Source organism: Podarcis pityusensis (genome assembly GCF_964106645.2).
Source record: "Podarcis pityusensis genome assembly, chromosome: 11".
Lineage (NCBI taxonomy): Eukaryota > Metazoa > Chordata > Lepidosauria > Squamata > Lacertidae > Podarcis > Podarcis pityusensis.
This window is the reverse complement of record NC_138036.1, coordinates 24,935,408-24,948,022: the sequence shown is the minus strand read 5'-3', so window position 1 is coordinate 24,948,022 and position 12,615 is coordinate 24,935,408. Positions and strand designations below refer to the sequence as shown.

Below are 12,615 nucleotides of genomic sequence, written 5' to 3'. Positions count from 1 at the left end.
TTGCATTTGACTGTTCCAATGGATTGCATCCCACAATAAATGGGAGGTAGAATGGCAAATGCAGTTCAATGTAAACAAGTGTAAAATGATACATCAGGCAATGGCTTTTTCCATCTGCTTTGCCCCACCCTCCATCCCTAGGAGTCTTCATAAGGGAGCTGTTTCCAAACGAAGAATTGTGAGGGGAAGAGGGACTTTGCACTGGCTGTAAGGCAATGGCTTTTTCCACCTGCCTTGCCCCACCCTCCAGTCCTGGGAGCTTTTCCTGGGCCACATCTTTAAGAAAAGCAGAAGACAAAAAGATGCGGGACAGTCTGTTGACTAAAAATCTTTATGGGTGGGAGAGCCAGGCATAGAATTCCCTGTAGCTCTTGATACCTTTTTTAAAAAAAGCCATTGGTGAGGTTCTGCACATTGTTAAGATCCACAAATTCCTTTGAGCACTGATGGGGTGAGATTTTTCAGATGCCTCTTATAAAATTTATTTATACATGCCCTTTACCATGCAGTTTGTAACCCAGGGTTACTAACAGTCCAGTGCAATTAAACCATGAAGCATCTTTCACCTTAAAGACATGAACAAAACATATTTCTGGACATAACTTCTAAAGGTGTACAGTGATGACATCAGATAGTACCTTATAGGGGAGGGCATTCCGCAACTTGGGGGTCACCAAAGAGAAGGCCTTCTCACAAGCTTCACCTGGTGGTAGAGCTACCAGCAGGGTGGTAGCTTTAAATATTTCTGGGTCCAGGCAGGGCCTCTTAAGGCAGGTATGATTAACCTTTGGCCCTACAGATGTTGCTGAACTACAACTCCTATCAGCTCTCACAAGCAAATTCATGGCTAGGGATGATGGGAGTTGTAGTTCTGTAACATCTGAAGGGAAAATCTGCTAATGAGGGACCTGCAGGTGGTTTGGGTGATTTCTCTCATCTTAGCAGCTGGCACAAATAACATTCAGGGTCCTCAGGAGAAGGGAAAGTGGCAGAACTCCTTAAACAGGGAACTCTAAGCTGAAAGTCTGGTATTTCATTCCCTAGCACTGAGAAAACTGAGTCAAGGTTGAAAACTGCCTCAAGGTTAGTAAGACTGCTAGGAAGGATCATGCTGGCCTTTCCCATCTCTCTCCTTACCAGCCATCACAAACAATTTTCATGGTTCTCAGGTGGATCCCTTTGAGTAGATGCCATGGTGCCAGGCTAAAATGTGAGCAGAACAGGCTTGGCAGTTTGGGACAATGGAGTTACTTTATGGGAACACAGTTGGCTAACAACACTATGTTGAAACAATAATTAAAAACTTCAGAAGCAATTTGTGATAATATACTAAGTGGCCTCAAAACAGCAGAGAAAAGGGATAAAAAGCTATCAAAAATTGTAACAGGACAGCTTCTAACCATTAAAACCATTTCACTACAAGGGCATGGTTCCAAAACTTTCTGCAATGTTAGGCTATAAACCTTCACGGTAAGGATAATAATATCACCATTTGGTAGAGCTGCCATACATCCTGATTTTCCAGGACATGTCCTGGAATTCGCCTCCGAAAATGGCGGCTCAAATTATTTTTTGGAAATTGGGCAAATGTCCCGGAAAGCCAGCAAAAGGTATTAAATCGTGATGAGATGCCTAAAAAAGCTCCAAAACTCAAAAATTCATGTAGCTTTTACTAAAAAAAGAAAGTTCAACAACTTTTTTTTGAAATATGGTAACCCTACTATTTGGGCACTTTGTGGCTACATCACAAGCCACATGAGATAGAGCAGAGTCTTGCTTACAGCTCTCCCTGTGTTGGAGTGTGAAATGTCAGACACAAGATTTACCCACTCTGGAAAAATGGCAGATGAAGGTGATGGACTATATGGAACTGGCGGAAATGACTGGCAGAATCCGAGACCAGGGAGAAGAGTCGGTGGAAGAAGATTGGAAGAAATTTAAAGACTATTTACAGAAATACTGCAAAATTAATGAATGTTAGAATGATGTCAGAATGAAATTAAGTGGTCTTAGCAGCAATGTTAAAGGTGTATGTAAAAATGGATTGTTAACAGATGAGAATCCAAAGTTATAATAGATTAAGTTAAAGGATTAAGACAAAAACAAAGAGGGAAAGGAATTGCTGAATTAACCAATAGAACTGGAATACAAAAAAGGGAGGTGTGAGGAAGTCAGGGAAGTAAGGAAATGAAATGTAAGTTATGGAAAGATCGATGTGTTGTTTTTTTAAGTGTTTTTTATCTTTTTCTTGTATTTTGTATTTTTTCTTTTTTATCTATTTTTCTTTTTCTTTTCTTTTTATCTATGTAATCTCTTCTTTGAAACTTTAATAAATATCTTTTTTTTTTAAAAAAAAAAGAGTGTGAAATGTCAGAAGCAGGGAGCCTCCTGAATTTGTGGGAGCTCAATTTGGAGCCTTCATGAGCCACAATTTGCATTGTGTGTGAATGCCCAAATAGGCTTATGTCTGTCCACAGCTTAACCCCATCATCTAAGACCTATCCAACACAAATTGGTGCAGGCATTGTAATCATTTTAACACTTCTTCCCTGAGCGTTCCTTGTTCAGGTTTTTGCCCCTGCAGTTCCTCATTATTTGTCCTCTGCCTTTGACCTTTTGCCTTGAGCCTGGGCAGTGGTGAGTTTTTTATGTTGAGATGCTATCTGCTGACTGTTCTCAACATTACTCAAAAGATCTGCCCATATACAGGAGGAAATCTGATGTCTGTAGGCTAGGGTGTGATTGTGACACCACAGCTTAATCCCTTGACAACTCTTTGTTATAGAAACTGGCGTCCTCTGCGGGAGCCTGACCTTTGGCAAGCAGGAACATTTAGCATTGAGATGCAACTGAGAATTACACTCTTACACAGCAGAGGCACTGGAGGGGAAAGAGACTCGCAAACTAAGTGTTCATCAAGAAATATGCAAGAGCCTTTTGGCTTCATTTTGTTCCAAGTGGTTTAGCATCATGACGACCAGTTGCAAATCACCAGCTTGCATATGCTAATTTATATGTACAGATGCAAATTTAGAAATAATAATTTAAATAAATAGAAATGCAATCCATCTCACCATGTTGGGGAATACTGACCAAGTGACCTGTGTTCCTATTAAGTCTTGATGATACAAACAACCTGCTCACCTAGAGAAGGGAGCTGAATTAATCAGTGACTGCAGAGAAAGTATATTTTTCGTTCTTTGTTTCTTTGTTACAACAACTGTAACTGGTGCTTGGATATTCCATCACTACGGATTCCTGGACCCTTCTTAACAACTCCAGTCCATGTCAAAAAGCTTTCGCTGTTCACGCTTGCTGCAGAATCTTTTATTGGAAGCTGGGATCTTTTCTTTTCTTTTTTAAAAAAAGATGCTTCATTTTCATATCTTAGCCATATGCACCTTTGAGAAAATCCCTCTAACTCATCTACAATCCTAGGCTAAAGCCCAGGGACACTAATGAGACTCTGCTTATCTGCAGCAGAGGTTTACTGCATGTCACTGCCAATTAGGGTGCCAATAAGCAAAAAGAGGACAAGGCTCTGTAAGTTGGGGGTGGGTGGGATTTCAGCAGGTGCAGCTTCATGACAATTCCCTCTTCTAGACAGTGATCCGCTGCGCAGAAGCCCTGACCTCTTTTGTATGGGGACAGTCTACTGATAATTTGGCCATTGTGGGGAGAAACTTGGAGCAATTTAAAGACTATGCTTTTCATCCCCTGGCCCAAGTTTGCAGGATGAATTATTATTATTATTATTATTATTATTATTATTATTATTGATATATTACTTGTACCCCACCCCATCTGACTGGGTTGCCCCAGCCACTCTAGGAGGCTTCCAACAGAATGCAAAAGATCACATGATACACCAAACATTAAAAGTTTCTCAATACAAGGCTGCCTTCAACTGTCTATGGAAGGTCATATAACTTCACTTCTTGCAATGAGGGAACTGCCAGAAGGCCCTCGGAGCTGGATCTCAGTGTTTGGGCTGAACAATTGGGGTGGAGATGCTCCTTCATTTTCAGCTTAAATTATTTGTGGCTATGTAGTACTCCCAGAGTTGTCAAAAAACGTTTTCATTTTTAAAAAGTCAAAAAACTATTTTCTGGTGAAATTCAGATCACCCCAACCAATTTCCTTAGTTCAGTTTTTTACTTGCTTCCAATGAAACTTGCTTCCAATGAAAGGAGATTTAACGATATTGGATTGTGATTGAAAACTAATAAAAATTATTATCAAAAAGAGAGATTTAACAATAAAACATATACAAAAAACAATTTCAGATCCAATACAGATGCAGATTTAAGTGGATAAAAAATATCCACTTAAAAGGCTTATTGAAACAAAAAAGACAGTAAAGATGGTGCCTGTCTGATAAGCAATGGGAGGGGGTCCCAAAGGGTAGGTGCCACCACACTAGAGGCCCAATTCTGACTTTGTACAGAATGGACCTCCTGATACAATGCTATCTACAGGAGATTCTCCAGCAGAGTGCGGTGATCATTTGGGTAGATGTACAGCAATACCAACACCTTGAACTTAGCCCACTAGCTAACTGGTGGCTGAGTGATAACTATTACTAGATCTAGTAAAGGTAAAGGGACCCCTGACCATTAGGTCCAGTCGTGACCGACTCTGGGGTTGCGCTCATCTCGCTTTATTGGCTGACGGAGCCGGCGTACAGCTTCCGGATCATGTAGCCAGCATGACTAAACCGCTTCTGGCGAACCAGAGCAACGCACGGAAATGCCGTTTACCTTCCCGCCAGAGCGGTACCTATTTATCTACTTGCACTTTGATGTGCTTTCGAACTGCTAGGTTGGCAGGAGCAGGGACCGAGCAACAGGAGCTCACCCTGTTGCGGGGATTCGAACCGCGACCTTCTGATTGGCAAGTCCTAGGCTCTGTGGTTTAACCCACAGTGCCACTCGCTAGCCTCCATCAATTCCCTGGGGGATCAATCTATCAGTGGCTATTAAACGTGATAACTAAGTAGAACGTCCACTGTGCAGTAAGCCAGTAAATAACAGTAGGTGTGGGACAAAAGCATGGAAGTGAGTTTGGCTTCATGCTCATGGGCTTCCTGAAGAAATCTGACTGACCACTATGGGGAGCACTTCACACACGTGTGTGTGTGTGTGTGTGTGTGGTAAGGCAGGAAGAGGAGGATATCAAGTGTTTTTCATACACACTGCTAGATTTATTTTATTTCATTTAACAGATGTACGCAATGGCAATTATAGCACTAGGTGGCAGTATTTGTCATCTCTAGTCCTGTTTCTGCCTCTCATCCCTAATCTCTGTTTTGCTCATGGCCACAAACTAGTGGCTGTGTGTGTGTGTGTGTGTGTGTGTGTATATATATATCCTAAACCGACACCCCAGATCCCTACAGAAAATATTTCTCATATATTAGCCAGATGACTAACTGGCAAAAGTTGGGGAAGATGTGTAGGGCATGGTTGTCTTAATTCACCCAGAAAGCCAAGCCAATCTAGACATAAAGTTAAATACATTATTGGTTTAATGTGCACCTAAACCTAAAAGCTTCAGGGGAAACAGAGAAGGATCCAGACCATGGCAGGCAGGGAGGCTGAATTTTTAGCCTTTGGGAAATTGCAAATAGCAACATCATGAAGGGGACAGTTTTGATTGTTAGTACAGCTGGGGGTAAAGGGTTAAACTCTTCCTCCTCACCCACTACAGTCCTAGCTCTGCTGGGTTCCTCCAACAGCAGCCATTTCCATTTTTTAGGGAATTTTAAATGCAGTAATACATCCACTGTCCTGTCTAGTTTGGCTCTGAGGTCTGCTTTGCTGGACACTTTTTGAAATCTCCTCTGCGCAGGGTCCCATGTGTTCAGCATCACATTGAAATGGGTTTGCTGACACCTGTTTACATTATACAAATGTGCACGCACAGGCACACACACATATATTCAGGGCAAAAAGAAGCTTTTTGAGGGGAGGATTTTCACCTGGAAAATGATGTGAGGAAAAAAGTTAACTCCCCTCTCCTTCATGCTTACAGTCCCAATCTAGATCTGCTATCTCTCTCTCTACCCCACTCCCCCACCCCACAGTGGTGATTTACAAAAACTTGAAAGGCAGAGATACATTTACTTTGGGCCATCCCAAAGCATTTTGCTGCCAGATATGAAAGATTGGACAATACAGAGAAGCTACCCAGGACTCAGCTATACAGCTGCAAATAAAAACGTTTGGAATGTGTTGTAAGGTGCAATATACAATTGTGACACTAGATGGCTATAGCAAATTCAATGCATTTTTCAAAATGATTTTTAAAAAAAGCATTTTCACTATGTTTTTAATGTACGTAGATCGCCCGCCTGCCCCCCGCCCCCGACTGGCAACTGAATCTTGCTTCAGAATGGTCTTCACCACCACAACTGAGGGCAGAAAGTTAGCTTGTGGGTCACAATGGGCAGACAATGTAGCACACACAGCTCTCTGCTAATTCACCTTACAGCCATTCCATACTCCTGCCCACTCCCTGCCAGCATCTGCCAGCTGCCATGCCCGCTTCACTCTGCCAAATGGTAGGGCCAGGCCTGCCCGGAAGTCTGCATGGGGGGCTTTAGAGTTGAAGACCTCTTATATATAAGCCTAAAAACATTTCTTCCAGCTGATGATTTGATTGACCCCTTTGATCATTCTTTTTCAGGTGGCAAATCATTAGCCAGATATAAATCAGGTAAAGCCAGGGAATATCAAAAGAGATAATGATGATGTCTGTCACTGTTGATCAAATATATCACTGAACCATTATTTTTAAAAACCAAAATTATTCCTTCCCCCTTCCCCCCAGTTGAACACCCCCCTTCCTTTTCAGAGTGTTTTGTGTAAACTAATGCAATATTTACCATCTAAAAACATGTTTTCAATAATATTCCACTTTGACAAATGGTGCAGTGTAAATCGTTTTAAGTAGTCATGGTTAGAATTAGTACAAGGTTGTATAAATAGTATAATTATATGAAAGATTTGAATGCTCTGGAATAAATTGGCTTGTTTACTCCTTTCTGTCTTGTTCCGGATCAGTTTTTAGGTCACAGGGAGAAGTAATGTATTTTTGAAGAGCTTTTTGTACCTACATGTCAACTCAAGCTTCTGTAAGGTCACCTGAAAATAAATCATAATGAAAACATCAAAAGCCTTTTAACTGAAGAGCCCTGCAAGGCCAACTTTGAGAGGCTTTTTAGCTTGATCTTGAAAAGTAGTAATGGTGTTTATAAACAATGGTATTATCAGATAACAGAAATGCTGATTTCAATGTTGTAGTGACACTTCCTTTGAAAGTAAAATGTTTATTTAGCTACAGCTATATGTTTCCAGCTGTCTGTTTTGATACGATGCAGGCATTCAAGATTCATCATGAATAGAAGAACAGAGAGAGAGCACAAATCATGCAAAGAAAATAAATGTAAAGTTACATCTTTTGGAAGATATTTACCCTCACTTTCCCTTACTGGGGTGGGGATAGGGAAGTTGTGGACCCTCAGATACCATTGGACTACAACTCCCATCATCCCTGACTACTGGCTTTCCTGGGTATGGCTGATGGGAGCTGGATCCCACATCCAGAGAGCCACAAATGTCTCTGTGAGTACCATTCTTCTGACAGTGTCATATGGAAATTAGAATCAATGATATTGTATTCTGAGAGGGCCCTGTGCTTATGAGAATGGCAGGTAACAGACAGAGTTACAGATAGGAGGAGTGACAAAGACAACTGTATCTCCATGTTCATTTTAGTTGCTCCTGTTTCACTTCTCTGTGCCACCCACTTTTCAGAGACACAGGAGCCTTCGGAAGAAAAAGTTGACAAGCCCACAAAGGAGCAATGGGCTTTCTAGAGGCCACTACCACTGCTGTAGCCCTTACTTGTGGTTTAGTGGCACAGAATGGGGAACATCCTTGCTGCTTACAATAAGAAGGAAATATAATGCAAACAACGCAATAATAAAACAACACACCATTTTAAAAAAATCAACAATAAAGACAGCAAGAGGCAGCAATACTCCAGCTTCATTGAGGACAGCATAAAACAGCAGGTTTTCTTTGAAAATGTTTTTGTCATCCACTGAAAGATGGCAAGAGAGGGAACCTCATGAATCCACTCCAGAAGGGAGTTCCACAGCCGTGTCTCTTGTCCCTGACTGCTTGATCTCATATTTAGACAGAACAGAGAACAAGGACTCTGAGGCTGGCCTCAAAGGTCATGCAAGTCCATATAGGAACAGGCAGGTTCTGAAACAGCCTTCAATGCCCCCAAATGGTTCAGTTCTAGGTTAGTTGCAGCACTTTGAATCAAGTTTGGAAACAAATCGGAAGCCAATGAAGATAAAATAAGATATGTGTTATATACCCTGATCCTGGAGTGCCAGACAATAGCCTGACAGCAGCATTTTGCACTACTTGAAGTTTCCGGACAGATGTTAGAAACACTCCCATGCAGGCGACACTGTAAGACAGGTCCTCCAGGAAGATCTACAGCTGGCAAACCAATTGATTATATAGCATTTGTATTATTTATTAGGTTTACATACCGCACTTCATCAAAAGACCTCAGGGCAGTTCACAAGATATTCCTGTTACCATAAAGCACCAATGCTGCAGCAAGCAAAGGCTCTAGCAGCTCAGCCAGCTGCTTGTGGCTGGAAAGCCAGACAGGATGTTTGTGACTGTTGCCATGGGAACAAAGGGGCAGTCCATTCTGTACTGAGCACCGGATGTTAGCTCAGTGTGTGTGTGTCATATGACCCGTACTGGATGTACTTGGGAGGAGTTTCTTCTTGCTGTTGTTGAGTGCAGACATGATTCTCTGTACTGATGTAAGAGGCAGAAATAAATGATGTAAATAGTTTTCTGTCTGCTTCTTTCCCCTCCCTGGGGACACCAAAGGGGAGAGAGGAAGAACGGTGTGTTCCTCTCATACATCTGAGAAGAATCGCCGGACCTCGCCTGCTTATCAGCAGAGTGGAGACGCGGGGAGGTCGACAGGAATATCTGCCGGTGCCTACGCTGTGGCACATTCCTCTGACCCAGGCAGAATTCCAACAGTGGCAGCCTTCGGATGGTTGCGATTCATCGGACATCTGCATGAGAGGCTGGTGGATTGTCCTCCTCTGCTCCAAGGAGGAAGAAAAGCCAGAGGCTCCACAGACAGCTGATGGAAAGAAGAGGTGTTTTCCAGAGCAACAAAGTTCAAGGTATGCTGCATTTCAGGCTAAAAGTGTGAACGCAGGAAGATTAATTCCCTGGTTCACGGAGCTGCGTTTCAAAGAAAACAAGAGCTCCGGGAGAAGAGGCCTGCAGCTTGAAGGCTGAAGCCTGCATTCCACAAATTTTTGTGGTAGATAAGATGTCTTATTGAAATGCATTGTTGCTAGGTAACGGTCCTGGAAAGTTACTGGCAAAGGGGCTGGACTCTGAGTGTAAGCCTGGGAAAGCGAAACAAAACCAGAGAATGTTTTGGCTACAAGTTTACGAGCTCTTGGAAGGGACTTTTCAATAGCAGCCTGAGTTTAGCTGCCAGGTGCAAAGAGCGCAAACAACTTGCAGTTTTGCTGCGTGAGAAAGGAAAAAACAACTGTTGGATTTTACAGTTTGTTTGACAGTGTGAGCTGGAGGCTTGGCTTCAAAATGGATGCCAAGAAGGGGGGAGACTTGCCTAACTCATCTCCCCTGACCAGAGACAGTTATTCATCAGGGTCTGGATGGATAACTACCCCAGAAGGGGTGAGCCAAGATGATGCTGGCCAAGTTCCTAAGAGCTCAACGAAAGCTGAGGAGAGCTTTGACCCCAGAGGGGAGAGTGCAGGAACTGTGGCTGTTGGAACTGTTGGTGTTCCTGAACAAGGTGCAATGGGTGTTGCTGACAGGGGGAGGGAAGAACAGAGTTCTAATTCCCCCACTGCTGATGCTACTGGAGAGCATGGTGTAGCATTGAGTGCTGTCCGATGCTACAATTGTGGACAGACTGGGCATCTACAGCGAAACTGTAAGAAGCCGCGCCAGTCAAGAGGAGCAAAGAGCAGCTCTACGAAGCCTGAGGCGTCAGGCAAAAGCCGTACCAAGTGCCGGGTGAAACCTGCAAAGGCTATGATGGCGAAAGGAACCACGCCAGATGTTGGGAACTCGTTCATAATCGACACGGGCTGTACAAAACATTTGTGCCCGCACAGAGGACTGTTTTCGACGTTGAAGAAGCAAAGCTTCACTGTGAAACAGGCCAACGGTCAGGAGTTGGAAGCAACCGGAATTGGGACTGTGTATCTTGAAAGTCTGAACTTGACTATAAGTGATGTTTACCTGGTTCCAGAACTGAGATTTAATCTGCTGAGCGTGTCGCAGATTGCAAAGAAAGGACTGAAACTGTCCTATGATGCTAAAAGCTGCAAGATCTACAAAGATGGAGAACTGTTTCTTACTGCCAAAGAGAAAGATGGACTGTATTTGTTGACTTTTGATCAAAGTGATTACATGAAATGTAATTCTTCTGTTTCTAACGAAATCTCTCTTGCAGGTGTGACCAGTGTGAGCACCAGGAAGCTCACCAAGAAGGTCGACAGAGCATTTCAGCGGGTGTATGCTGATGTGATTGGTCCTCTAGAACCATCTAGAGGCAGTGCAAAGTATTACCTTTTGTGTGTGGATTGTTTCACTAATTATTCTTGGGTTTATATGATGGAGAAACCACAAGAAACTTTAGAAAAGTTTCAGGAGTTTTGTGACAAGGTTAAAAATATGCATGATGCTAACATTGATTGTCTTTTCACAGATGAGAAGCAAATTTTTCTGTTACAGAAGTTTCAGAAGTTCCTGGATGAAAAAGGGATAGACCACAAAGTTGCAGTTTCGCAAGAAGCGTGGAACAGGGGGGTCTGTGTGAGGGTGAACAAAGAATTGCAAAAGGGGATGAATGCGCAATTGCTGAGTTCACATTTGCCACATGAATATTGGGCCGAATCGCTAGCGTCCTATCTTCATGTGTGGTTGAGAAAGGTCTCAACAGAGTTGGGATGTTCTCCTTTTGAGAAGCTGTTCAATAGAAAACCTTCTGTTGCCTATTTTAAGGTTTTCGGGTCTCATGTGAGAACAGAAGCTCCAGGTGGAGTAAAGAATGCCAGAGGCATTTTTGTGGGATATGAAAAAGGTCTCTACAGAGTAATTTTGTCTGAATCTGGTCAGGTGATTCTCACAAGGTTTCTAGAGAGTGCTCCTGAACAGGAGAGGTTGATTGTTCACGCATTTCCCACAGAGGATTCTGATGATGATGATGATGATGAGTTTGATCTTATTGAGTTCAGTAGTACTGATGATGACAGCGATAGCTCAGACAGCTCAGTTGTCACAGTCATTGAGAGGAAATCTCACATAATGACTAGACCCTCAGAAGAGGAGGATGAACCATTGATTAAGCTTAGTACTGGTTCTCCAGAGAGTCCAAAGGTTGAACCAGTGAGCACAGAGGATCAGAACCTCTTACGTAGGTCTGAGAGAGCAACGAAGGGTGTACCACCCAAGAGGTATTCAAAGGAGTTTGCTAACCTTGCATATGTTGCTATTGTAAACGACCAAGGACAGATTGAAGCTGTGTCTGAGTCAGAGACAAAGGCACAACAGAGAGTTGTTAACCGAGGTAATGCGAAGTCACACAACCAGAGAGGTACATTGGTTAAACCAGTGGCGGGTAGTTCCAAGGGTGGAACTGAAACAACAGGGGAATGTTATAAATATAACAACTGTTTGTTTTCTTCTCTGGATGACGCTTTGCTCGCAGCACACATTGATACTTTAGGGGGAGTATGTTACCATAAAGCACCAATGCTGCAGCAAGCAAAGGCTCTAGCAGCTCAGCCAGCTGCTTGTGGCTGGAAAGCCAGACAGGATGTTTGTGACTGTTGCCATGGGAACAAAGGGGCAGTCCATTCTGTACTGAGCACCGGATGTTAGCTCAGTGTGTGTGTGTCATATGACCCGTACTGGATGTACTTGGGAGGAGTTTCTTCTTGCTGTTGTTGAGTGCAGACATGATTCTCTGTACTGATGTAAGAGGCAGAAATAAATGATGTAAATAGTTTTCTGTCTGCTTCTTTCCCCTCCCTGGGGACACCAAAGGGGAGAGAGGAAGAACGGTGTGTTCCTCTCATACATCTGAGAAGAATCGCCGGACCTCGCCTGCTTATCAGCAGAGTGGAGACGCGGGGAGGTCGACAGGAATATCTGCCGGTGCCTACGCTGTGGCACATTCCTCTGACCCAGGCAGAATTCCAACAATTCCTTCTATTTCCAATGCTCAGGTGCCAGTGCCATTGCTTATGTAGCCAAAATGGTACCACCGATTCACAAGAGAGAGGTATCAGCAGTCTTGGGGGAATGCAAAGGTTCGCAAAAGTACAAAAAGAATTGTAAGGAAAAAACCTTTAAGACGCCAGGCCGATGACAACTGTGCAAGGAAGTTGTATGTCTCAGGTCATCTAGGAAAACTCATTGACAGAGGTAAGAGTCAAACTGGAGATTTCCCAATTCATAATTCTTACAGCCTGATCCACATGACAAAGAGGAAACACTTCCTGCACCATTAATA

The 12,615-nt window shown here is 43.1% G+C and overlaps 1 long non-coding RNA gene across 1 annotated transcript in view; it reads left to right on the top strand.

Moving 5' to 3' along the window:
* The window catches only part of LOC308458573, a 95,626-nt gene extending 86,738 nt beyond the window's left edge, over window positions 1–8,888 (top strand). The window contains exon 2 of the long non-coding RNA XR_013977570.1: window positions 8,609–8,888. This is a non-coding gene — a long non-coding RNA (uncharacterized lncRNA). The remainder of the gene's footprint in view (window positions 1–8,608) is intronic.
* Window positions 8,889–12,615: the final 3,727 nt, after the last annotated feature.